The sequence below is a fragment of the Falco naumanni genome, chromosome 6 (genome assembly GCF_017639655.2).
Source record: "Falco naumanni isolate bFalNau1 chromosome 6, bFalNau1.pat, whole genome shotgun sequence".
NCBI classification, from domain to species: Eukaryota; Metazoa; Chordata; class Aves; order Falconiformes; family Falconidae; genus Falco; species Falco naumanni.
Window position 1 is genome coordinate 6,456,422 of NC_054059.1, and position 26,381 is coordinate 6,482,802.

Consider the following 26,381-nt stretch of genomic DNA (forward strand, 5'->3'; position numbering starts at 1 on the left):
ACAGGGAGTGTGGGCGGCCCGGGAGGGGGAGCGGGAGTGGGAGCGGCCCGGGAGCGGGAGCGGGACGGGAGCGGGAGCGGAACGGGTGCGGCCCGGGAGAGGGAATGGGAGCGGGACGGGAGCGGGAACGGAAGCGGGAACGGGACTGGAGCGGCCCGGAGCGGGAGCGGGAGCGGGACTGGAGCGGCCCGGAGCGGGAGCGGGCCCGCGCTCGCCCTGGCGCCCTCGCCCAGCAGGTGGCAGCACTGCGGGCGGCCGCGGGGCTCGGCCTGGCGGGGCCTCGGCGGGAGCCGCGGCGCTGGGGCTGGAGCCGGGCGCGGAGCCGGCTGTGCGGGCTGGCAGCCCCAGGGGACAGCCAGCCGCTTGGGTCCCGCAGCCCGCTGGCGTGCGGCGAGGCGGTAAGGACAGCAGCGGGCACTCAAGTTTTTGCAAGGCACGTTGAAGCAAAATTGAGACACGATCGTGTATTTGCAAAGTGTGGGACAAATCCCGGCTCCGTTTGTTTGCGGCTCGGTTGGCACGGCGCGGGGCCAGCGTGCCCCATGCAGAGCGCCGCCGCCAGCCCTGCCTGTGTCCCCGCAGGAGGGTTCCGCAGACCCCGCTGCCCCCCGGTGACTGCCCCTGGCGGCAGGGACGCTGCCCCCGGTGGGAGAGGCACGGCCCCGGCACGGCCCCGGCACGGCGGCCCGCAGCGCCCACAGCCGCTCCCGCTCGGCCGCCCGGTGGGGCCGCGCACAGCGACATCGCGCCGGGACAGCCCGGGTGCGCGCGGCGACCGTGTGGGCGGCCCGGGGGCCCCTCAGCCGGGCGGGGACCGGGCAGGGAGAGGTGCCGGCCGTCCTGCCCTGCCCCTGTCCCTGTCCCTGTCCCTGTCCCTGCCCCTGCCCCTGTCCCTGCCCCTGTCCCTGTCCCTGCCCCTGCCTCAGCCCCAGCCCTGCCCCTGTCCATGTCTCTGTCCCTGTCGCTGCCCCTGTCCCATCCCCAGCCCCTGCCCTGTCCCTGCCCCAGCCCCTGCCCCTGTCCCTGTCCCTGCCCCTGCCCCTGCCCCTGTCCCTGTCCCTGCCCCTGCCCTGCCCCAGCCCGGGCCATCTGCGCTCCCTGCCGCTTGCCAGCACAGCACCGCACGGCCGAGCCCCCTCGCTGATGGTGGATGCCGTTTCTCTGTCAGGGGTGCCAGGAGACATTTGTTTGGCATTTGGAATACTGGTTTTTATGGATTTTGGCTATGCTGGGGCTTTGATTTTATAATCCTTCTACAAGGGCTTGGAGCAAAGGCAGGGGACATTTTCCAACCATCTTCACTGAGAAAATACCACAACAAGCTGTCCTGTCGGTGCGGTGGCTGCTCGTGTGCCAAAACCCGTGTGCTGAAATGGTTGTGAAGGGTGTCAGGGAAGGGGGACACAGGCTGGGAACAGCAGGGTCTGGGCTTATGTCCATACGCGGTTGTCCCATCTGAAATGTGTCCTTGTTCTGGCCTGACGGTGCCTTCGCAGCACCCAGTTCATTTCATTGTAAGGTTTATAGATTGTGGAGTTATGGAGAAGCCCGGGTTTGATATAGCGAGCCAGAGCGACAACCTGCTGCTGAAGGGGGAAAGAAAACTGAGGGGAGGGAGGGAGGGAGGGAGGGAGGGAGGGAGGGAGGGAGCATCTCTGTGGCCTCAGTGTGAATCTCTGGAGGTGGCCTGGAGACACCTCAGCAGGTCCTACTTTGGCCCCATTGGCACAGTGGAGGGGAGAGAGCCATACCCTGCTTCTCTCCCCCGTGCTGCTCCACGTGGCTTCTCGGCACGTGGCTCCAGGGCCATGAGCTGCATACGCTTGGGGGGCCTAGGTGAGAAGTCAGCCCTGAAAGCTCTTCCCTGCCTCCTGGCCTCTGAGTCGGGGTTTGGGTAGTTTTAGATCCTCCCAGGCTGTGGGGTATAATAAAAGACTTAACTGATGACGCATGCAAGATGGAGGCCCGACGTGCAGGGTGATGCACAGCTATGTTGCTTTTCTCTGCCCCAGCGGATCTCCTGGGAAGCCCCTCTGTCCCCCAGTCCCCGAGCCGCAGCGTCCTCCCAGAGGATGGAGCCTTTTGCTTTCGGAGGAGGAGAGCCGTCACAGCAGGCTTCACATCCCCCCATGCTTCCCCGGGTGAAGAGTTTTTGCTTGAGAGCCGCATCTGTCCCCTGCCATGAGCTGGCCAAGATGCTGTTCCCTGGGGGCACGCACCATTTCAAGGGTGAAGCCCCCTCCTAATTCAGAAAAGGCGAGACGTGCCAGCCCGCCCTTCTCCAGAAGCCAGCAGAGGGGTGAAAGGTGGGGACATTCAGAACGCGCCATAAGACGCTTCTGTTTTCTAGTGCTTCTGGGAGGGTTCAGAGGTACAAGAGTCTGAGGGTCTCTGGGGAGGGTGGGATATTTTTAGCTGTCACTTGGCTGATGTTTGCTGTCATGTAGAGAGTTTGTTTTTCATTTGTGTATGGATGATATTCTTTTAGGAACAGCAAAATCTTCAAGAGTCTGGGATAGGTGCTTTTCCTGCATTCACATAGGAATAACAGTAATAACAACAGTAGTAAATTAATAACTTTGTAGAAATACTCAAGGTTTTACCGGAACACCCCATCTTCTTCAAGCAGTGTAGCTGCTCCATTCTAAAAACACATCGTCTTGTGTCAGCCTTTCTGAAAAAGAAAGAAAAGGATTATGCAACTGGCATTATAGACCAGCAGTTTGCCTATTGTGAACTCATGTAGCACTTGAAAACAGTAGTTTTTTGGCCCAAATTCAGCACACCACTTAGGCATATGCTTAACTTTAAGCATGAGAATAGTCATATTGAAATCAGGGGGACTGTTCACATGTTTACAGTTAAGTCTCAATCCAAATGCTTTGCTAAATTTAGGCCTACTGGGAACTGAGAATGCTAATACAGTTTTCAGAGCCTGACCCTGTAAAATATTAAATACAGCTGAGCCCTCTAATTCCCACTGAAGTTAATGGAATTGAGGGTACTTGGCATTCCTCGGGTGCGTGCAGCCCTGCACAGAATCAAACCCCGAACGCAGCCACCAAAAACGGTGCTCACGCGCTTCCTGAAATCAAAGCACGATGCTCCTTGGTTGCAGGTCGGATACAACCTGCCAAATGTAGAGCCCTTGATCTTAAAGGGGATGTTTCACTGCGACCTTTTGGAGTCCAAAGGACCCAAGGTTACATGAGTGATAAAAATATAGCGTGCGACCGTGAGAAGTGGCGGGGGGGTGGTCGTGGAGGGTCTCAGCAACACGCGTTTTCGGCCGCACTTATTAATTACGTTCAGAAAGTAACGCCTCAGAGTGATTTAGAAGCATTGCCTCCTGACTTGCCTTGGTATTTGTTACTTTGCCAATTTCTTGTAGCCATTGAAGCAGAGTTTTGGTATGGGATTTGGAAAAGGAGAGCAGACCTGGCTGAAAGGTCTGTATTTTGAAGATTTTATTTTTATGTTTGTATTTTTATTGGCTTGCACTTCATATTTTTATTATAGTTCTTATTGGAAAGAGCGATTTTGATGAGGAAAAGATCCAAAAGTTTTCAAACCACAAATGCAACCGCATACTTAAAGGTTTTAAAACAGTCTGTAGAACAGGCCGTCAATTTTTGGCAATCAAAACTCTTGAACATTTTAATTATTGGTAAGAATTGAGTAAAAATGTATTCATGTTTTGTTACTTATTTTTCTCCAACAATTTCAGGCTGAAGTTGTTGACAACCCTTTTGCAACCAGTAACTTTTTTTTCCTAATTGTCACTAAATGACATACAGGTTTTTCAGCCAGGCTTAGAAGTTTAGATGGCTTTGCAGGTTGGTTCAGGCTGGGGAATCACAAGGAGGTTGGCTGGAATGAGGAAAGTTGCAGTGGGTGACATCAGGGATAAGAGTGAGAGTTTGGGGGTTTTATGGGGAAGAGGGTTTCATGGTAAAGAAATAAATCTGAAGAATTCGAAGAGGCATCAAATTGCTTAGATTAGAGCAGTAGCAAAAATAACGATTATGGCAGCTTGTACTGGAGGCTATGGGACATTTTTATCAGGATGATTTGGCAGTCGAGAACACAGCTTCTCAGCGATGAACGTTTTCTGTAGCAAAAAGGAAAAAGCTTTATTTAAGGTCTGATCCAATCAATTTTTTTTTAATTAAAATTATGTAAAATATGTAGTTTCAAAAAAGTTCAAATTAAAGCTTCCTTAGGGGAAAAGAATGGGGCATGGAGACTCGTGTCTTCCGTTGTGTAATCTGCGATTAGCTCACCAGGCTGCATAGTACAGAAATGAGCATCATTATTGTGCCTAGTGGGAGCTGTAGGACAGCCATGAAGCTCTGCTCTCTCTTCCTTTCTGGGTGGGGTCCCTCACTATACTATATATTTCTCAATGCACACTATATGGTCTTTCCACTGTATCATGCACTATAGGTAGTGAAGTCCTTGTTACAGTGAAGTGTAGTTTCCTATAGGTTTTGGCTCAGAGCAAGCAGAATCTGCAAGGGAAGGGTAACGCAGCCTGATGCTCATTTTACTCTACATAAAGCATGTCAAGTAAACGAAACAAAACTCAGCATTTAGGATTCAATGATTAGAAATGCTGAAAAGTTTTGCCTAAATATGTAGAGGTTAAAATGTTAGTATTTCTGAGGAGGTGCTTTTAAAATCTGAGCCTTATATCCTATTTTGGATGAAAATGAATGTGGGAATTTTCAACTGGAAATTCTGCGTTTCAGTCAAGTCTGAGCTAAACTGATGGGAAAAGAAATGGCAGATCTTGATAATCAAGATATGAGGTGATGAAAACTGGATGAAAATTCCAGTAGACTACACGGGAAGTCTGAATGATTTAAAAATTGCAGAGGAAAATGCATCCCAACTTAGGTAATATTTTTGTATTCTAGCCAAGAGAAAGAAAGGCAATGGCCAAAAATGCTCACCACTCTTGAAACTGCGTGGCAGAATGATGCTAAAGTCACTGGAGAGTGAGAGATGTCCTGGAGAAAAACTGGTGCCTTTTTAATTCAGGCAGATACTGGTATCTGGAGGAGGCTCAGAGCGACAGGCTGGGATGTGTGATGGTGTGAAGGGAAGCTGGACTGAAAAAGGCATCTGACAAAATCAGATCTGAAGTCATGGGAGCAGGATGAATGCCCCAGAGAGGTGGAAGAAAAGGAGAAATCTGAAACCATGACCTTTTCCTCTTTTCCCATAGATCCTTCTTCAATACAGACAGGCCTGACCTTCCTCCAGGGATTGCAGCAGAGCACAGAGCAGCATGGCACGTGGGTCCTGTGGCACTTCAGAGAGGTTTGCGCCTCTTACTGCTGTAAACAGCCATAAATACCTCAAATTTGGTTTCAAGGTTTCTGCTGAAGGCAGCTGACCAGATAGCCTAATCTGACCGTACCGAACAGATGCACTGCTTTCAGTGGAAAGAGCAATTGACTGCTCCTAGATTTAACACGTGGATGCAGCAGCCTGGGGGTGCTCAACCGTGTTGCTTGAGTGGGATCTATTTCCCCAGGCTTTCCCATTCCCTCTCTCATGTGCCCTGGGAATGCTCTGTCCCTCCCAGACCCCACAAATGACCGAAATGCCACAAGACAAGGAAGGATGTTTGCACTCGCCTGTGCACTGTTGCCCTCTGCTTCTCCAAACTGCAGGGGCCACCTTACAATAATACTTATATAGGGCTATATATTTTCCTAGCATTGTACAAATATTAACTAATTAATACCCAGGACTCCTGTCGCCCATTCTGCTAGACTCTACCAGCCCCAGGCAAGTCATTTAACCTCTGTTTGTCTTAGCTCTGCCATCTGGTACACATTGTTTTTAATTGTCCTCTGAGAAGCCAAGCAAGTTGAATGAGATCTTGGACATGTAAAAATAACTTGCACAGGATGGTGTGGAATGGCTTGGCTAAGCTCCTTGTGGATCCTTTGTCAATCCAGGTTATATTTTAGCATCACCACCAGTACAGCTAAACTAGGCACTTGGCAAACCAGGTTCGTATGTGACTTCCAAGGGGGAGATGAAGTTCAGTTCTAATCACTGAGGTAGAGGGGGTAGAAGAGACAGTATTTAGCAGGAGAGCTGCTCATGTGTCAAGTGGGAGGTTACTTAACCTGTGTTAGTCTACAAAGGAGTGGATCCAAAGACCTGCACGAGACATATGATGTGTTTCTCCAGCAGCCCTCACTCCCTGGAATGGACAATGAGAAATGCACTAAGGCTCCAAGGAGGATCCCAGTGGGGAACAAGCCTCAGAGCAAGCCAAAGGGCTTGGACCTCAGCTTCTGCACGTATTTTGGCCCTAACCTGGCCACAGCTTGGACCCTGAGCCTGCCCTGCAGGCTTAGGAGTGAAGATGGTAGGATGTAAGTGGTCAGTGATGTGCTTATCCCTGTGTGAGTACAATCCCCGCAAGACAGCAGAGCTACGAAGGGGGCCAGTGGCCAGCAGGTGCACTGAGGCAGGAGCTGAATATGAGCTTGAGGCTCTGCAGCTGGTCATAGATGAGCATGGGTCATGAGATCAGCCTTGCGCTTTGGCCCTCCTGACCCAGAGATGTATTTCTGTGGAGCATAAACACTGTGAAAAAATTGCAGAGCTTTGATGCTGTGATGGTCTAAATCAGATTTTCCAGGCACAGATTTCTGGGAGGAGGGGTGTAACAAGGAAAGCTGGGCAACAGTAGTGAAGCTACCGGTGTAGACACGCCATCACTTTTCCCAGGAGCATCCCTACCCTGTGGTAGAGCAGTATGATCCCAAAGACTCTTCTGATAGGGTCGACAGACCTGCAAGTATCCTACATAAACCCCTCCCTCTCCCTTACTTTCTGTCTCCATGTGAGACCCAGTGAATGGAAGCCCCTGTGATGGGAAATTGCTACAGCAGCTCTGTACCACTGGGGAGTTTTCCTCCAGAAGGGATCCTCACTTGCCTGACACTCAAGGGTGCCCTGAACTGCTGGTTGGATTTGCTTAGGATTCATGGACTGGGAGATCTTACCTCCGTCAGAGTAACCCATCAGAAGGACATGCTGCTGCCTTGCTCAAGGCAGAAATATTATACAATGCTCCTAGCAGGTTTTTTTTTGCTTCACGGACTTTTCACTTAAATGTAGCACACTTCTCATCATACTCTTAAGAGAAGAAGACAGCTCAGAGTCCTTTATGTGGGCAGTGTGGCTTTTCCAAAACTTCATGTTTTCCAATGCCATTATTAAAAGGTAGGAAGGTAAAGCTTTGCACTAAAAAACATTTCCGACTGCGTGAAATCCCCTTCACTGATTTACATAGCTTGAAGATGGTTTTACAACCTGTATTTTTAAATGGAGGGATAAACATGTGAAACTTTGACCCAGCAAAGCACTTAAGTACATGTTCAACCCCATACGTAGTAGGTTGCAGGCTGGATTGAGGACATTAAGGGGCAGGATTATAAACAAACATTTGCAAAGCTGGTTTTACTTTTTTAATGAAAATGGAAAACTGGCCTTTTTAATGTAGAGGCTCTAAAATGGGTCATTGCAAGTGCATGTGTAGCATTGCAGGCTGTTCCTGGGCATAATCAATAAGCACGTGAGAAAAGTTCTGAAATTGTAGCTTTCACAATGTGGCGAATTCTTGAAAGTATGGGAAATCTGCTTTTAAATCCAGGCTGAGTTAGACTGTGTTTACAGCTGTTAATATAAACAAGGAAACCTAGCTACAGAGCTCACAGCATGACTGCGACATCATGTTTTCGTTACACTGACTGAAAACTATGCATAATAATCAGCAGATTATTTGGTATTTAAATACAAGTATGGATTCAGTTATAAACCTCTGAAGATGGATATTAAATTAAGGCTCCTTAACTCTTGTCATCTTTTGGCAAATACCTAATAGTTAACTTTTGCTAATTTTTGCATACAACAAATCTGGAGTTAAAATGGTTGCAATTAAGTAGTTAAACAGTGTAATCAAGAGTCAAACTGAAAGTTAGCTCAGCTCAGCAAGTGTGCTAAGCATGGAAAGGGGGGACTGAGCAGGAGGGCATGGATTAGACGTACACATTATCAAGACAGCTTTTCTTGACGTATGCAACTTCCAGGGTGCCGACTGCTCTGTGCTGGGTGAAATGAAACAATTCAGCCATGGCATCTCCATTGGGCTGAGAGGCATTTCTTTGAAAGAGTTATATTCTCTTTAGACAGTGAAATAGGCTTTAGGCTTTCAAAACGCCTGGCTTCTCGAATGCTTGTAGGCAAATATTGTTTGGGGGAAAAAAATGCTAGTGCTCCCCCATTCCCTTCTGCCCAAACAAACAGTAAAATAGTATGGGAAGAAACAGGAAGGCAATTAGGATATTTTGAAATTATTTCTGGCACTCTCATGACCTGATTTTGATCTTGTGCATCTTAAAGGAGCCTTTTTTCGAATTTAACACTTTGGCAGGAAAATGAGGCTGAGCAGTCATGTTGGAATAGCACAAAAAAGCTGGAAAAACTACCTTGGAACAGCCCTGGAGACCACGTGAGGTACAGTGGTATGTTCTTAGCTGGTGGATCCCTGTTCAGTTCTACTCTTTTTGCTTCCCAGTAGAAAACACGTGGTTTGCAAATGCCACGTATGAACCCGACAGACAAAGGCCACAAGGTACACACTGACCTTCTGCGTGGGGTCCTGATCCCATGGTGTTGTATGCACATGCCTCTCTTCACCTGGGTGAGAAACTCCTGTGATTGTACCAACTGATCTAAGGCTGTGTAGGACCAAAGCCTTTTGGTGTCTCAGCAGTTTTCAGGTTAATTTGCAGAGTGAGTTCATCATTAAATACCATGCTCTTCCATCAATCTTGGCCAAAAAAAAAAAAAAAAAGTATTGGCCTAATTTTGCAGAGATGGGGGCTTCCTCCTTACTCTGTGGACCCCCCGAGGTTTCAAAACCCCCAGGAGGGTTTAGAGACAGGGGGGCTTGCTTGCCTGCCAGTTCACCGTTACCTGTGGCATGCAGCATGGTGGCAGGGTGGCAGGGGCTGCCAAGGAGGGGCAGGCACTCCTTTGGGAAGAAAGTGTTGGCTTGGTGGCCGTGGTTGGGTGGAAGAGAGAGAAAAGAGACACATGCTGGAGGGAAAGGTGAGGTGGTTTGTGCACGAAGGGCTGCATGCAAGGGTAAGACCAGACGCCTAAGTGGACAGGCCAAGTTGGGGGGTTTGGCCCATGATCAATCTCAGCAATTTGTTGTGTCCTGAGACTGAAGAGTGGCAGCTTGTTCCCACTCACCAGAGCCTAGACCACCATCTAAATGGGAGCCGCTTTCCTCCCGCTTCTGATTTCTACACAGGGACCTTCTGAGGAAAAGTGCCGTGTTTCCAGTCACGTTTCACAGCCGAGCTGCACTTTAAGAGCAGTGAGCCAACCTCAGCGCATCTGGAGATACAGCGTGGTTAAACAACCCAACGTTCAAATAAACATGTTGCTTTTTGCTTCATTCTCCCACTGGGCCAGCCCCGGGTTTTGCTGAGCTCAGACCTTTTCCTCACGGCTGCCGCTGAGCTTGTCCCTTCCTCAGTGACTGTCTGAAGAAGGAGGGATGTCCCAGGAGCTGGTGGGACCTGGAAAACCCAGGTCGCTCCCTATTTCAACTGAGATTGTCCTCCATGACCTTTGCCAAGACACTACCTCCACCCACTGCTTGTGTCTCACATTGATAAAAGCAGAAAACACATTTATCTAATAACTGGCCTTGTGATGATGAAGTCAAGCATTGACTGCAAGAGACTTGGACGCTGCATGGTGAAGACCATGTACATGTATGGGTGAAAGGTAGCTTTCCACAAAGGTTCTCCCGGTGGCTCCCTCACTTACTGCCCTTTGACTAAGCAAGCCCAGACATCCATATTTTCTGAAATGAAAGAACTAAAAAACCAAAGAGTCTGGAGGGAGCAGAAATGCGGGAAGCCCCTACAGGACCCTCTGCAGAAGCACACGCTTTGCTCTAAAAGTATGGATTTAAAATAAATACAGGACTTTTGGAGAGGTCAGACCGCGTCCTTTCTGGCCTCAGAAACATATGCTCTAGCAATCAATGCACGTCCCTGACCCTCCCCTACCTTTTCTTACCCAAGGGTTTGCCATCTTGTGTTCATGAGCCAGTTTTTAACTGAATTAAGAAATTTCTCACGTGAAGGCAGCTCTGCTAATCTAAACAAGGCTCGTATGTAACCGGTTTCAGCATGCCGTTCTAAATTGCCTATGGAAACGCTTTCGTCTAGATCGAGCTACGTCTGCCAGGGGGCCTGATATAAAGCTGTGGGTACGGCAAGCGCTGCTGTGATCCCCAGCCCTGGGGCGCCAGAGCTGGGAGCCGCAGGCGTGTGATCGCCCCTCTGCAGCGTGCACATCTGAAAGCGGTCAGCTCCCAAATCCTCTTGTGAATCCAGCCCAAAAATTGGAAACTTTTTGTTTCTGAAATAGGCAAACCCTCACGATTTTTTCTGATGATTTCCTTGCCCCCAGCCCCCCTAAATTTTTGGGCTGAAGCCTAGTCACTAAATCTGACCCAAATTCAAAAATAGCTTTGGCTGCTAGTGGGGAGGGAAAGGCCTGACTCTAATGTGATGTTCCAAAAATCTGGGCTTTTGTGTGAATTAAAGTAGGGGGAGGTTGGTTTGGTTTTCTTAATAGCCTATCAAACCTCATCCTGTCCTAATATTGGAGCATTGCTCAGAGCCGTTTCTGCTCTGCTGGTGTTGTATACCCAAGAGTTTTGACAAGACGTTAACACAGCGCACTCAGTATGTATTTGGTTCATAGCAGTTGTTGCTCATTGACATCCAAGCTGCTTTCTGAGTGAGCCTTCCAAGTAGACTCCTCATGATTAATGTTTTAATATTTCCCTTACAAACCACTTTTCTCACAACAGATTACTTCGGTGCAAAGGGAAGACACTTTCTGTGTCCAAACTCGCAACTGAGGTAGAGGGGGGAGCAGTTTTGGGGTCTTTTTTTTTAGCTTTGGCTCTAGATGGCAGTTTGATTTGACTCTTTCCATTATGACAAGTCTCTCCCTCCTTCAAATCGCAGAATTTCCTTTTCTAAAATTTTTTCATTCTGCAAATATCCATGTTTGGACTTTCTTAGGCAGGTTATTTTAATCAAAGTTTAAACCAAAGGTTATTTTTTAAATCTCGAGTGCATGTTCTAGGAAGGATATTTTCTCTTCTGTTTGGATAGCTAGAAACCCAGGGCTCATTCCTGATTCTCCGGTGCAGAAGGGAGGAGAGCATCAGCCCCCAGCAGGATAAAGGGTGAGATACTGTGCCTTTGTTTTGGGTCAGCTGTGAACGGTCTGTGATTTGTCCTGTTGACTTCTGTGGAGTCACTTCTGAAGGATGGTCTTAATAGGTATGAGCTGAGGCAGCTGTATCTGGTCTTAAGGAAAAGAGGGAAACTCACTAAGTGCATTAATTGGGTTATAAAAGTTGTCTCTCAGGAAGGAGAGGACAAGTGTGATGAATTGAGTTAACAGGAAACGGAGCCAGCCACAATAGCTGTCTGAGACCTGTTCATGGTCTCCCTCTCAAAACACAACCGACTGCAGCCAGGCGTGACTCCGCCATTGTTTTTGAGGTGGCCCTGGTGATTTTTTTACAAGGCTACTGATAGGATTCCTTGGCACGAAGCCTGGACTCTGCTGCTTCTTTTGTGGGAGGGGGACTGTTGGGTTTTCCCTGCTGTCTCCTGCTGCAGAAGTTGAACGCGGTTGCTACGCCACACTGAAAGCACCCTGGGAAGAGGAACTTTTGTTCCCCTCTGGATGGCTGTCGAAATAAGCCAGGGCCCTGAGCTACCGGTGAGCTTGCATGTGCATTCCACACAACCACGGCTTCGCACGCGTGGGGCACTTCATCACCGCAAGCACACTGTCGGCAGCAGCTCCCGTGGAGGGAAGGATGGGTTTTTTCTTCATGGGAAATGGGAAAAGCTGTGCAGGGAGGCTGGCGGCGTGACCAAAACTACGTGAAGAATCTGTGTTAGAGTACAGCTTTGAAGGCATGCCTCCTTGGTCAGGTGACACAGGATTGACAAAATCCCTGTGCTTCCTGCCCTTCTCCCTCCTAGTTCCTGGTTAAGATGGAGCCCGCGGCAGCCTCAGCGTGGCTGACTGTGTGGATCCTCCTCAAGCCGCAGACTGAAGTGGGACCTTCCAAATCGGCGACGCAGATGGTTTTCACAGGCTTTACTGGCTGGCTCTGGTCAGTCTTAGGGATCTGTTGTTAATCCGTCATCTTGAGCAGGTGACTGACTTTTAATCAGAGGGAGCAGTTTATATCTACTTACCCATTCATGTAGAGCAATAAAGCCTGAAATCTTTAAAAAGAAGGGAAGCCAAGTTTCTCCTGTATCTCTGTAGATTCTGCAAATCCTTCCGTGGCTGTAAAGAGGTTGATCCTGTCTCCTCTGTTGATAACAACATGCGTGTGCTTATGCCATACACCTCCACCAAAGCTCCTCAGCAATTCCTGTTTATTTGACTTGCTTTATAAAGCAACGTGTCAATTTGAAAATCATTAGGTATTCCTACCAGGAGTCAAAGACCACATTCAGAGTGGATTACACGCATGTTTCTTAAAAGTGTTAATGTGCTAATCTGCTGGTTACTTGATCCAGGCAAAATGCCATGATATTCCACATGAGCAAAATACCACGGTTCTTGGAGATTTCATATAAATATTACCCACTGTGTTTCCACATTTGAAGTGTTATACTTGTCTATTAAAATCAACAAGCTGGAACTAGGATCTGGAAATAAGTGATATTACTATTTTATTTATGAACTTCAGATTCAGATTCTTTTTAATAAAATACCTTACAAATAAGGAACAGAACATGAATCTTACTGTTATTTCATGTATTCCATGTAAATATTTCAACTATGCCTTGCAGCAATAAAAGCACGTTATATATACTCTGCATTACCATTGTGACCAATAATGTTTGACTCACTGTACTGTATTTAGTCCAAAACCAAAACAGAGTCAGGGCAACACCGTGGCTGTTGTAACAGTGTGCTGCGAGTAAGGAACAAGGCTTGCAATGAGTAACGCCTCACACTAAATAAGGGCTTGTTCATTCATTATGAAGCCGTTTGGATTATGGAGTACTCCTGACTCTGTTAAAGAGTGAAAATTTCTTACTTGTGCTCTGGAACAGGGGGTGGGATAAGGCCACACAAACAGTAGCCAGTCTCTGATTTTGAGATTCACAGTGTGGTCCTTGCTGTTTCTTGCAAAGCAAACGCATGAACTGGAGAATAAGCTGATTCTCGGTACAGCGGGACCCCAGCAGTGAGTCTACAGGTATTACCCAGGCGTGTCCAGAACACTATCCGGTAGGAACCGTCGGGTCACTTCTGCTTTATTTCTTTTATGCTTAAGCTGAATTATCCCTCGAAGGGCTTGTCCCAACAGGGAGCAAAGCCCATTCCTGTCTAAGGATTTGGCTGTCTTTGACTCCCTCTGCTTATCAAAGGGAGCACAATGTTGGTTGTTAGCCTGCTGGAGGCTGCCACCGGGTGCAGTCACTGACTGCGAGAAACCCCTCTGGTGAACATGGTGCCAATAGGGATCATTTCTGCTTTCTTCTGTTTGCTGTCATGCAATCTAGCTCAAGGTAAAAAAGGGCCATGTTATTTCCATCTCAGCCACAGATGCTTTTATTGTGGGATTTGGCGTATTGTTTTCAGCAAGGTTTCAGTGGGGCGGGATGCAGGTGCAGATGCACAGATACATCTCGGCTTTAGAATCGGGGCATGCGGTTTATGTTGCTTAGGACTAATGGGGGAAATGTATGTTTGGTTATAGATCTCTCAATAAACCGTTAAGCTAACACACATTACAAGCCACCTTTTCCTTCTTTTCACCTTTTTGGGGAAACTTATTTTTAATTTACAATAAAATGCCAGGGGAAAAATATTTCTAATTGGTTTAAAATTCCTTCAGATATTTCTTTCAGATCAATTCCAAGTTGCTCTTCTTCTCCCTTTCCTTCCCCCAGTCATGCCACTGAACTGAACAACCTCATATTTTCTCAGTGCTGCTTCACTGGCTACTATTATACATATACCCATCATTTGAGGCTTAAGTAGAAGTTGACTTATATGCATTCCTTGGGTATAGATTTCACTCTGTGTGGCTGCCAGAAACTTACATTCATCTTATCAAGAGTATCACATGAGCCATAAGGAGAGAATAGGCCATATATCTTTGTATTCAGTGATAGAGGCTTGGTCCTGCCCATCTGCCATCTCTAAACCCCTGATGCAACCCCTGCTACACTTGAATTTTAACAAGTGTCTTTTATTCAGGGCTTATTCGCAGTGGACATGGGATAAGAGTTAGGCTAGAAAACTACCTCCAGTTTAGAGACAGATGTGCGGCTAATGTCACAGCTGGTAAAACATCAGGCTTAGAGGATTGATGACGGTGTACAGAGCCTTTTCTTTTGGATCGTATTTTGCTCAAGATGCCAATACTTACAGTAGAAAATTACCATCTGAGATATATTTGTGACATCTGGTAAATGAATGATGCAACCTTATCTCCTTTCCAAGCACGTCAAGGATCTCCAGTGTTTGACCGACATTGCTAGCCCTGCTGGTAGCCTCCACTGCCACGGTGAAAATCCTCAGCCATCGGGTCCCCTGGCACATGTTCTCCTTTGCCCATCTGCTCCTGCAGATGGCCCGGGCTCATGTTCGCTGCATCCCTTTTAGGCTCTTGGGTTTGGTACCTAATGACCCTTGAAGGAGACTTCCTGCTCAATGGAAGCTCTGTCAGAAGGTGGCTCAGCCTGTGAAAGCAAGGGGTGCGCCAGTCTCTCTGCAGGGATTACTGAAGGAGAGCTGGGTGTCTGCACTCCTTGCTGAGGGATCTCATACAAGTGTCTAAAATTAGGGGAGGTGAATCTGGGCCTTGGTCTATGGCTTCCAAGTCAAGAGTTTTTCACGAGCACTGAATTTATTACAAGATATCGGGACACAGGTACAGCTAGGCTGCAAGTTCAGCTACAGAAAGGGATTTTCTAATGCATTCTAATATCACAAGAAGCTCTTAGTCGTGGAGGATCCTATGCTCCAGTTAAAGAAACCCATATTTTCTTGATGTTCTCCCTTTGTTCAGTCCTCTGTGAACCCAACTGTTCTTTGGACACAAAAAGAAAAAAGCTCTCCAAGCTCTGCCTCAGATTGTGTTAGAACTTCAGCTCTCTTGAGGAACGAAATTTAAATAGCCACACACAGACTAAAATGGTAACAGCAAATCAGCCAAAGCTCGTCAGCATGTAACCGAGGATGCATTGTTCTTCCCTTCTTCACTGCCAATAATTTTTGGGTCTAAAGATATTCTGCTATAACTCATTTCCTATGGCTAAGAAATTCTGTCCAGGATGCCAGAATATCTAAATCCAATAATTACTTCCACTGGCCCACTTGGCACGATTCACCATTATCTGTTTAAGCTTCCAATTAAATCTTGCAGCAGAGAACTGATGCTAACGCTGGTTTAGGGCATCGCTAAAGTCAAGCAGAAGAGAGCTTTGCAGGTTCCCTTGGAATGACGTTGTCTTGATGTCAAGGTGACAGCCTCGGTCAAAGCCTGCCACTGACCTGCAGCAACATTTCTGTCAAGGTTATTGTTAGTTAGTGTATATTTCTGTGCAGCTGAGACTTGGATTGGTCTTCCAGTGCCATTGGAGTGAAGTAGTAGGGGGAAATAAGTGTTTTGATGTTTTCTAGTTTGTGTGAGTGGATGCTTGAGTTATCAGAACTCTGTTGCAATCCAGCTGAGATAAACCAATCAAGTTTTCACATAGGTATTACTCTTTAACAATGCCCTTTCCCTGCAGCTATTCAATATTTAGTTTCAGTTCGTAGGGCTCTTAAATTGAGTTAGCGATACAGCATAATCCTGGAGGTATCCTGTCTCTAATCCTATAACAATACATTTTGTCATTTCAAGAAATGGTCTCTCTTTTTTTCTTTTTTTTTTTTTTTTTTTGTTTGTCCCAAAGGCAAAGTCATGTCATGCTGCAGGAATGTGTCTATTGCGGCCAAAAGAGGAAATCCAACTAACCAAAATGTTATCAGCAATTAACAAAATAGTCTAACGATTTTTTTCAGCATTTCAGAAAAAAGAAAATAAAACACCAGCTCAGACTAAGTCCATTTAGCTGCATTAGACTCTGGTATACTGCCAATATTCTTTATAACAGAGATTTAGAAGTTAATAGTATTGGAGATTAGAAATTGGTGTCAGTTACAGAACTGTGCAAAGTGATTTCTTTGCATTAAGACATAACAGCTGAAATGAATAAAATACATTTCTTTCTTATTTTTTTTTTCAACTCACTGTAATTGCAGTTTTGGCATTCTGACCAAATCTCTTCATCCTGGTGGGATAGCCCCATTCCTCATTCAAAGAACACCAGGAAAAATTTTTTAAAAAGAATGGCTATCATAGTTTATCCTGGAAAAAACAAACAACCCACCAAAACCACCAGTCCCTTCTCCACCTGCTTTACAGGTAGCGCAGAAAACTCTGCTTAAAGAATAAACGAACAAGAGAAGACTGAGGTCTGCCTCAGCACCAGAGCTGCGTCTGCTCCTGCCAGACCCACAGCTGGTGGAGGCTGGTGCCTGCGGGCTGGCCTCCAGCAGCCGCACTGCACCCGCGGGGCTGGGGCTCTCACCTGCCGAAACCATCGTCACCGTCCTCAGATGCTTTGGTGGTACCAGGTCTGGCCCTAGATCTTCATCACGTCAGCCTGGAGCTGAACCTCCCCTGGCTGCCAGCAGGCGCAGCTGGACGTGCCTTCTCCTCTCGTGGGTCTGCAGGAACCGGCGCTAGCCGTGACCCACAAGCAATGGAAAGGTTCGCAGCCGCCCATGAAGAGGGAGGCATACAGATCTGCATGGGTATGTTTTTCATGCTCTCCTACAGCACTTCACAGCTATAGCTAAAAATACTACACGAGAACCTTTAAAGTTGCCCAAAAGCTCTTAATTAAAGTTGGGGGGTGGGGGGAGCGGATCACAGAAAACCCATTGATTAGGTTCAATAGGGCCTTGTTTTTAAAAATGGAATTTGAGGCCCCAGAGTAACCCTTTAAACTGATCTTTGTCAAATACCTCAGTGATTCAGCACGTGCCATTCCACATGGAGGATTTATTACAAACTTAATAACATAAGTAATTTTAATAGACTGAGTGTGTGCACATGTGTGTGTGTGTGTGCATGATCGTAAGGGATTATAGTTTTTCAACTACTAATTTCCTTGCAAATTAAAATGTTAATATTCAACACACACTTGAAAACCTCCCAACAACAAACAAAAGTTAAGCTGAGTTGTTAGCGCACAGAGAAAAATCTGCCAACATCACTGGATTTGAGTTTTATGTAACTAATAGCTTATAAACACTTAATTGGAATCTGTGCAAAAATGTGTTTCTGGGCTGAAACCACCTGCCATGTCCAGTCTCGAATAAATAGTACCTGCTGAGGATCAGCCTTCAACAAACACACGGGCAAATTGCTGCTTAGCCCGGCCAAGTGCCACCCGACGACAGAGCGTGTCCCACCCCACTAAGGGCTGCAGAGCTTGGATCACAGATAAAAAGAAGCCCACGCTGTAGCAGATGCAGCTGCAGTCCAGAAAGGAGTGTTGTTAGTGGCTGTTTAACAAGGGCTGTCTCTTATCAGGAAAGCACTCATTAACCGTTCTTATTTATTAGCAATGCCAGGCAGGGCAAGAGAGCAAAATTCTTTTTGTTTAGGAAAAATAGTAACAGTAATGTGGCATGTGAAACATTAACTATTAGCGAGTTCTTAGTGGGCAAGTAAAGCATGCTTTATATGTTATAAATGGTTTTATGTGCAAAAATTCATTTAAATGCTAATCTTCAGGTAAGGCACCGTCACACAAAACATAATAGCCGTGGGAAGGCCCCCGTGCACATGAGCAGCTTTGCACAGAAGCAGTCACAGATGTGTGTGCAGAGACCCCTCGCCAGGGCCAGGTCCTGCACGCTCCAGTTGGACTCCCAGCCCCAAGGAGGACCATCCTTGCTTTAGCAGAGGCTCTGGTAAGATGCAACAGGCCCTTTAAGTGAGGATCCTTTGGAGAATGCACTTAGAGGACTTGCTTGGGAACATCTCACACCAGGATGGGTCTGCAGAAGAAAGAGCAGCATCGTCCCCTGGCATTTCTTAAATCAGACCTGTAACGGTGTTACCAGAAAGCGGTGTTACAGAGCACTTTCTACCTTGGAGGTGATTGGCATGCTCTAATTAGATCCTACTTCTATTTGCATTATACATTAGGAAAACAAACGCTGTTTTTTACCGTGCGGTACGTAGCTTTCCATGGAAATCTATGAGCAAATTTTGGAGTTGAGTATGATTTTCAGTAATGGTGAAGCTACAGTGAGAGTAAACATGAATAAAGCAGTATTTGATTTATAAATCTGTTTAGACAGAAGAGACGCTCCTCAGCTGCGCTGTAGGACAATGCAGCCCTTGGCCACGGCGCGTGGTGCGGGGCCCCGTGCAGCAAGCTTTGTTGTTCCTTGCCAAAGAAAACCTTTGCCTGCTCTGGGACAGGCTGCAACCTGGGCTCCTCAGAGAGCAATTCGCTGCTAGCACTGGCAAGTGAGCAACAGAAGGTGGGAATGTGGCAAAGGTTTCTGCAGAGGCTTTGCTGTTTGTGGCCTGAAGAAATGCAGATTCAGGCAAAGAGCACCGGGATGAAAGGAAAGAGGCTGGGACCTCTGGCCAGCCCCGTCTCTGCCCTGAGGCTGGCATCAGAGGCAGTGGTCGTACAGCCTGACTGGTGTACACAAATCCTAGGCTGTGGGTCCACACGAGAGCTTTTTGCATCAGACCAGCACTGCAGAAGAATCAAATGTAACCCTACTAATACGATGGCCCCAAATCCCCAAGTGACTGTTTGCCACATCCCATCAGTGCCCGGGATTGATGGAGACACAGCTGCAGCCCAGGGTGGGGAGAGTTTTCCGTGCAAGTCAGGGGAAGGAATAACATCTCTGAGGGCCAGGGAGGAGGGTGGGACCGTGGCAGCCCAGACATAGGTTGGCTTAAGCTTCTCCAGAACCTCGTTCCCTACTCAAACGAGAGATAGCGTGACATTAGGGGGGCTATTCTGACACCTGCTTGAGGATGGAATGAAACCTCCCTGGGTGAGAGTCTCTCTCTCCTTTGACCAGTAACTGGTTTATGTCAGTTTAGATTCTGTGCCACACTAATACATGCTTGATTTAATTACACGTGAATGTTATCAGAACAATAATTTGACTGTCTGAAAAGAGGTGGTTTTCTTCTTGGAATGAAATACCATGGAATTTAATCAATTGGAGTTTTGTTCCGATTTAGGGTGGAAACAAGCTTGAACATGTCAAAATATGTCCAGAAATGGCAATTGTGCAAAACCGGCTGTATTGCCAATGCCTGCTATTTCCCTGGAAATACCCGAAATATTTGTTGTATTTTTCTTTAAGAACCAGCATATCTTTTCCGAAACAAAAGAAGAAGAAGTAAAAAATCTATCCCACCACTGTGAGTCTAAATCAAGAAAATTAGGAAACCTTACTTTTTACATGCATATTAATAGCCAGTAATTTCTGGGACAGCCTCTTGGTTTTGCAGGACTTGTTGCCTGATTTTGAAACATTTGCAGTTTTTTTCTTCTGACTTGCAGGACCCAGACAGCATCAGTCAGAGGGAAGTCACAGAGTTTACTCAACCAAGCCATCTTCCCTGTAGGACCTGAAGGGTTACTAGTGAGCTTGTGGAAGTACAATGAGGCTGACAGTTATGTGGATGTTTTGTATTAGGAAAGCTTGAAATCTTGGGTTCTATCTGCTCAGACTTTCCTGCATCATATTCCAGCACCAAAACACAATTTTGCTCATTTTCTGCATTTTTGTCCAGTGATGTCGCCTTCCTAATAGTTTTTAGGTCCTTCTCTGAGGTGATGCACAGCCCCTGAAGGTCTCATGACATGTGCTGCATTTCCGTAGCCTCATGGCATACGGCACATACAAGGTAGAGAAAAAAAAATAAGTGAAGAGGCTCATGGTGCTTTTCCGATCACCAAGGGAAAGCAGGACCCTCAGAGGGGGTTCAGAGCCCCACTCGATGGCTGGGTGCATGCGAGGCCAGAAGGAAGGAAGGGGTGAGACAAGGGAAAGGCTTGGCCATGGTATCCTGTCTGGAAGGCGGTGGGAATAGAGGTGGGAGAGGGGCTGGGACAGGCAGCCAGTGTGCAGTAACACAGCCTGCAGCAGAGACCTCGGCTTCTCCATCCAAGGCCTGGGAGAGGAGGGAGGACTGGATTCCCCGTCCCTGTGCTAATTGTGCTCTGCTGCTGCAGGGAGACCTTGGGGTTTTGGCATGAAGGCCAAGCCACCTGGTCCCTGAGGTGTCAGGGAGGGCTGAGCTGAGGTGAGGAGGAGAGAGGCCAAGGGGTGGTTGGACCCCACAGACCTCCTCATCCTTGCTCTCTGTCTCTGTGTAACGCTCCTGGGCTGGTTTTGCTCTGCTTGCCCAGGGCAGTTTCCACACTTCAAGCATTTTCCCCAAGCAAGGGAGGAGGGAGGCACCAAGGTGGCATCCATGTAATTGTGCCATGGACTCTTTTTTAATACCCCTGGCTTGCTATATAAAGTGAGGGCTGAGTCCATAAGGCTTTTTCAGATATTATGGCCAGTCTCACGGTAGAAGACCTGGCTTTCACCCAAGAAAGGGGAATAACACCACTTGAAGAACCCTTTACGGCTGGGGCTTCATAGAGCGTAAACTCGGGATTAGATGTCTCAGGCAGTGCAAATGCACGGACTTGTAATGTGTCTGCTCGGGTCCCAGCTAATCCCAACAGGTGCCATGCAGACATACTGCACATTAAAGATTTGTTGTGGGGATGAGGATAAAAATAGCAAGGAGCTGGGAGAAAAAGGGCATTTCAAAAGTGATTTTCCTCCTCACAGAAATGCTGTACTTGCAAACAAAGTTCCCTCCTGCACAAGAACCACATGCACTGATTTTATTTATGTTCATATGCAGTTTGGAGGAGAGTCTCAAATATGCCGATCCAGCATTGTTGGATTTAAGGAAATTAATAAAAACAACTCCAAGCAGCTGGTTGAAACAATTATGCTTTTCACAGAAAGCCTTGCAGACTGCACAGAAAGTTATGAAAATAATCCTTTCAATTAGTGTGTGGTCAGTGCACCTGCAAAGGAGACTTGTCCAAGTAAAAGTATCAACTAGTGTCAATGAGAACAATTCATGAATTCATCACGAGGGCCTTTTTCTATTACCACATTTACACAGATGTGAATCCCTGGGGTGCAGACACCAGAAGGGTAACCCTACTGTAATCCAAAGAGCATGAGAAACATGAGTTCAGATCAGGAAAGCTATTAATTTTTGTGTATATTTGACTTCAGCATCCTTTCCCCTCTTCCACACACTGCGTTTAATAATTATATCTACCTACCTTCCCTGCACTGCCCAGCTCTCTAGAAAGAAATAACATACTATTCCTGGTGAAAAATGACATCAGCTGAAGGACTCTAGAAGACCAGAGGAATTTACAGCTGGGTAATTTTACCACCTATACCATAGCTGTAAATGAGTTCATCAAGCTGGTAGAATAATACTCATATTGTCGTCCCGTTTGAACCCATTGGTGCTGTGTGCATGCATCACGTTATATATTGTCCAACTGGTCATCACAGCAGAGTGACATTAGAGGGGGACATGTGAATAATTTGAAGAAGAGTGTTGAAAGAATGGGAAGCCCAAAAGCAAACATAGCTGAGATGAAAGTGGAAGTTGCATGAAGCATGTAACGTCTTCTTTGTCTTGTCCTTCTACAATTTTCTTTTGCAGTTATGTAAGAAAACCGTATTTCTGTAATAAAAAAGTTGCACTAAATTCTAACAACTGTACACATTTACTCTACAAAATGAAGAAAACTGCCAAGTTTGCATCTCAGTAAACATACAGTGAAGCCCCGAAACAGCATAAAACATTAAGGACAGAGAAAGGGGAAACCGGGATGTTTATCAGCAGCTTGTGGGCAGGGGACATTATTTTAATTAACGTATGTATTTATTGACGACTTCTGTATCAGAATATACTGTCCCAGTGGTTGCAGCATATAAAGTAGAGGCCAGCAGGGTGTGTGTCAGAAAGCCAGGCCACAGAGGGATTGCTCTGCTATCAAAGACCTCTGCACACTTTGAACATTTAGATAAACATTAGTTTATCCAAATTGCTTTAACAGTATTTTCCCAGCTAAAAACACAATACTGGCAGTGGTGAGGCTTTGTAAAAAGTGCTGTTCTTTACATTTGGCCACTCTTAGCACATTTTCCTTTTAATTTTTAGCTGATAACTAATAAAAATGCCTATTGGCGTGATATGGTATGTGCTTCCTCATGGGCTTTTTTAGTAGTCCATGCAAAAGAAAAGTGAATAGAGGTATTTATTTGCAATGTATTCTCCGTTGTAAGCTCAGACCAGCAAGAATGCCCTGACCAGCCATAATGCCCCTGATTGAGCTGTGCTTTGGGATTTGCTGCACCATAAATACAAGAGCTGAGGAAGCTCCAGAGCTGCTGGATGTCAGTGACACCCCTGATATTGGAAAATCAACTCCATCTCGACCTGCAGGGTGGGGGCTGGGATGCAGCAGGACCGCACTGTCCATCACTGCATAGTGAGCAGTATGCATGCTAGCTAAGGGGGAGATGAAGGGAATATGTAAACCATGAGTCCTGTTCGGAGCTGTTAAATTGCATCTAGGAAGCACAGAACAGAAGCAACATGGTGGAGTAAATGTCTCCTTCGCGACTCCAGGGAAGATAACGTGTCTCCATCAGCATGGAGGAGACTGGACTTCAGTACCTGCTAGTTGAATCAGGAAAATAAGATGGTAAAGATTTGTCTCATTCGTTCTGGAGAGAGTTTTGCCTTCAGTCAGTAGGATTCAGGGGTGTTAATGAGGGCAGGGTTTGGTCCAGGGGTTTTATTTCCCCACTTGTCTTGTGCTGGAAAAGAGGCCGAGTTTCACAGTGCTTTGTCCCTGGAGAAGTCATTTGCACCTGTGCAATGTGTATGCAGCCCTGCCAAATTGCAGGGAGAAGTGTCTGCGATGCCAAACGGGCCTTGCAGATTTCTTATTTAGCAATCACTTCTTAGCATATTTTTCCTTCTCCCTGATGTATCTATCCAGTTCATTTGCAAGGTGTGCTTCACGGCATTTGAAAGCAGCCTTGCACAAGCGCAGATGCACGCAGTCCTGCAAGTGCTGAGAGCAGAGCTCACCAGAGGAGCCAAAGCACAACATTTGCTTCAAATGCACGCTGGCAAGCAATTTCTCGTGGATCTCAACAAAAGGTGAGCTGGGATTTAACCCATCCTCCTCCTCCCCAAGACTGCTGTTAAGACTCAGGCCATGGGGGAAACAGTGAGTGCTTCCAGACGGTTAATCACTGCGTGTTTACAGACTTGGAAACCAGAATTAAAGACCCTTGGAAATCCAAACCTCGACATTTCTAGGCTTGATTCGGTATTGTTTTGTCCCCGGAGCAGTTGCTTACATCTGTGCAGAAACCTGCCATGATGATCTGGCAGGGCTTTCCAGCCCTGCTGCGCAGGTGCAAATGGCTGCTGGGGAACCATCGTGAGGAACCAAACCCTCTGTACCCCTGCCAAGGTGGACGCCACAGCAGCCACCGGAGATGCAAGCTGAAAGAGCTGTTCCATACGTGACCTCTTTCATCGCCCTTTCACAGCCATCTCACAAAGTGGACTGCTGGGCTGAGATAGCCTTACACATATTCTTTACAGCTGGCTGGAAGGGTTTGTTGGTCGTTTTTTTTTACCCCTTTTTAAAAAAATAATTAAATTGAGAACTATTGAAATCTACACTTTCCAGAGGAGATTTGACAAGCAGATTTTTAACATGTATCATTGAATTTCTCCGAGCATTTTATTTCAGCGTGGAAAGAAACACCACCTGATCCTATTGTTTGACATCTAACCTCTTTTCAAACTTCAAATTGGATGCAGTTATTTTTTGTAATTTATAATGGCAGTTAAAATGCAATATTTTGAACACCCTGAAATCTGTAAATGCCTCAAGAGACAACTGAGGCAGTCTGGTTGAGGGTAAAGCTGACACTTCCTACCCATGGGCTCTTCTGATTATCCTCAGTACCACACTCCTACAGAGAAAATTTCCCTTACTTCTGAAAAGTCCTGGAAAAACAACACAAAACCAGCTTTACATATTTTCTTAGTTTAGTTCTATGGAATGAATCTTGTTTTATTCATATAACTGGATTCTGTAAGTATTCAATACAGCAATTTGCAAGAGGCAAACATGTCATTCTGATGCCTCAATGGGAGACCACCTCTCCAAAAAGATTGCTACTGGAATTTTTAGTTTTGCAAAAAAACAGACCCAGGAAATACAAAATGTGCTCTACTGTACATGCTGGGGAGTGGGTATATAATCCAGGAAGTCCTACAGGGGCACAGGTTTATCATTTCAGTGGCTGAATGGGAAGTTCAACACGTGTTTCAGGTAAAACAAAACTGTATTCAGCTTGTTCTCAAACCAGAAAATGTCAAAATACAATGTTTGACCTTTCCCAAAGGATTTCCCCTCTATTCTTCTTGTTTTCTTTCCACCATCTAGGAGTCCAAGCCCAGTTCTGGATTTGACCTTACCTCACAAGTATTTTTTGGAGCCTTTTAAATGGCACTGCTTGGTGAATACTGTGAATCCTGCCCAGGTCCAGCCACAGGGACTTTTCCCTGGGCTCCAAAGGGTCTGCAGGTGGTCCATGGCTAGGCACAGGAGATGGGCAGAAGAAGATGTGCCCCTCCATCGCCACTGGGCACAACACAGCAGCCCAGCCACCAGCATCACCCTCTGCAGCTGCAACACAGCTGTGTCTCACTCCTGAACGGACTGGAGGGAGGGTGCTACCTCCTCCTCCTCCTCCTCCTCCTCCCTGCCAGCATCCCTCTCCATTGGGTGGGCAAGGGGAGCTCGGTTCGGTTCCTGCCATAACAGAGGCTGGAGGCTGCAGCAGCTCCCCGCTTGAGGAAGGGGCCACAGGTCAGGTCCTGCAGCTGCCGTAAGTAGTCACAGCACTATTTAATTCAATGCAGCCTTTATTTACATCAGCTGATCTGGCCCCACTTCTCCTGTTTTCCTCTGCTTGTTTCCTTTAAGATGCATTTTTACAGCCTTGTAAAACACCACTGTATATTCCTGTATAAGCTAGTAAAGATATAAGCACAATGTGATTCTGTGGTTGTTATTACAGCAGCCCCTGAAAAGGGACCCCAGTGTTCCAGGGTCTGTGTGGCTTTCTGAGTGTTGGAGAGTTCGTGTCCAAAACAGGCAAGGGGAGAGAGGATGGGAACAGGAGAGGCTGACCCAGCCAGGAGAGGAGAGACAAGGCAGCAGGAGCCAGGGGCCAGAAGGAATGAAGCTGAGATGAAGAGCCATGAGCCGGAGGGGGGGTAGGGTTTGGAGCAAACGGCAGTGAAAGACTGAATATGGCCAGTGAAAACTGTGCACAATACTCTGATGTCTGACTCAGCTGCTCCTGCAGCTGTTCTGCCTGCACCTGCCTTTGCCGGGCTCTTTCCTTCCTTTCCCTTCCCAAGGGCCATGCGGCCCAGGGGAGGGGCTGGGGGGAAGGGGGGAGAGGGACAGGGAGAGAGCACAAGCCCCCTGAGAGGTAAGGAAGGACATCTCCCTGAGAAACTTTGGGTCCAGCCACTGAAGGGAGGAAGACGGCTCTTCAAAGCCCCAGGTTCCCTCCTTCCCTTTTCCTGCCCTCTTAACCGCCTCGTGACGCGGCTTGGGGCTCCTCAGCCACCTGAGCAGAAATAAATCCTGGCAGAGGTCTTGGTCACTGTGTGCATGTTTGGCCCATGGGCCCCCCTGAGGGAAACCTTTCTTCCACCCAGGAGAAAAGGAGATACGCTGCAAAACAACCAACCTGCCTCCAAGCCCCCCAGTATTCAGAAGGAAGGACCGGCCTCAGGTGGGGAAGCTGGGCAGGATAAGCAAAAGAGCAGGAGGAGATTTCAAAACTGTGTTTTGGTCAGATTCAGACCGTGTTGTCGTGTGCCTTGGCGTCTGGGGTGCAATCACCAGGCACCCCACCAGCCCTCCCAGCCCTGGGAGCGCCTGAAGGGCAGAGTGCCTAGGGGGTCTTTGCAAATACTCCTGCTCGCAGTCTGGCATAGGTGGCGGGTTTCTGTG

General features: G+C 47.0%; 1 long non-coding RNA gene across 1 annotated transcript; it reads left to right on the forward strand.

Annotated features, from left to right (window-relative positions):
* The first annotated feature begins 1,663 nt into the window (after positions 1–1,663).
* Positions 1,664–12,985, forward strand: LOC121090591. The gene is made up of 2 exons (XR_005828620.1): positions 1,664–8,734; positions 9,353–12,985. It is a non-coding gene; the product is annotated as an uncharacterized LOC121090591 (long non-coding RNA).
* The last annotated feature ends 13,396 nt before the right edge of the window (positions 12,986–26,381 follow it).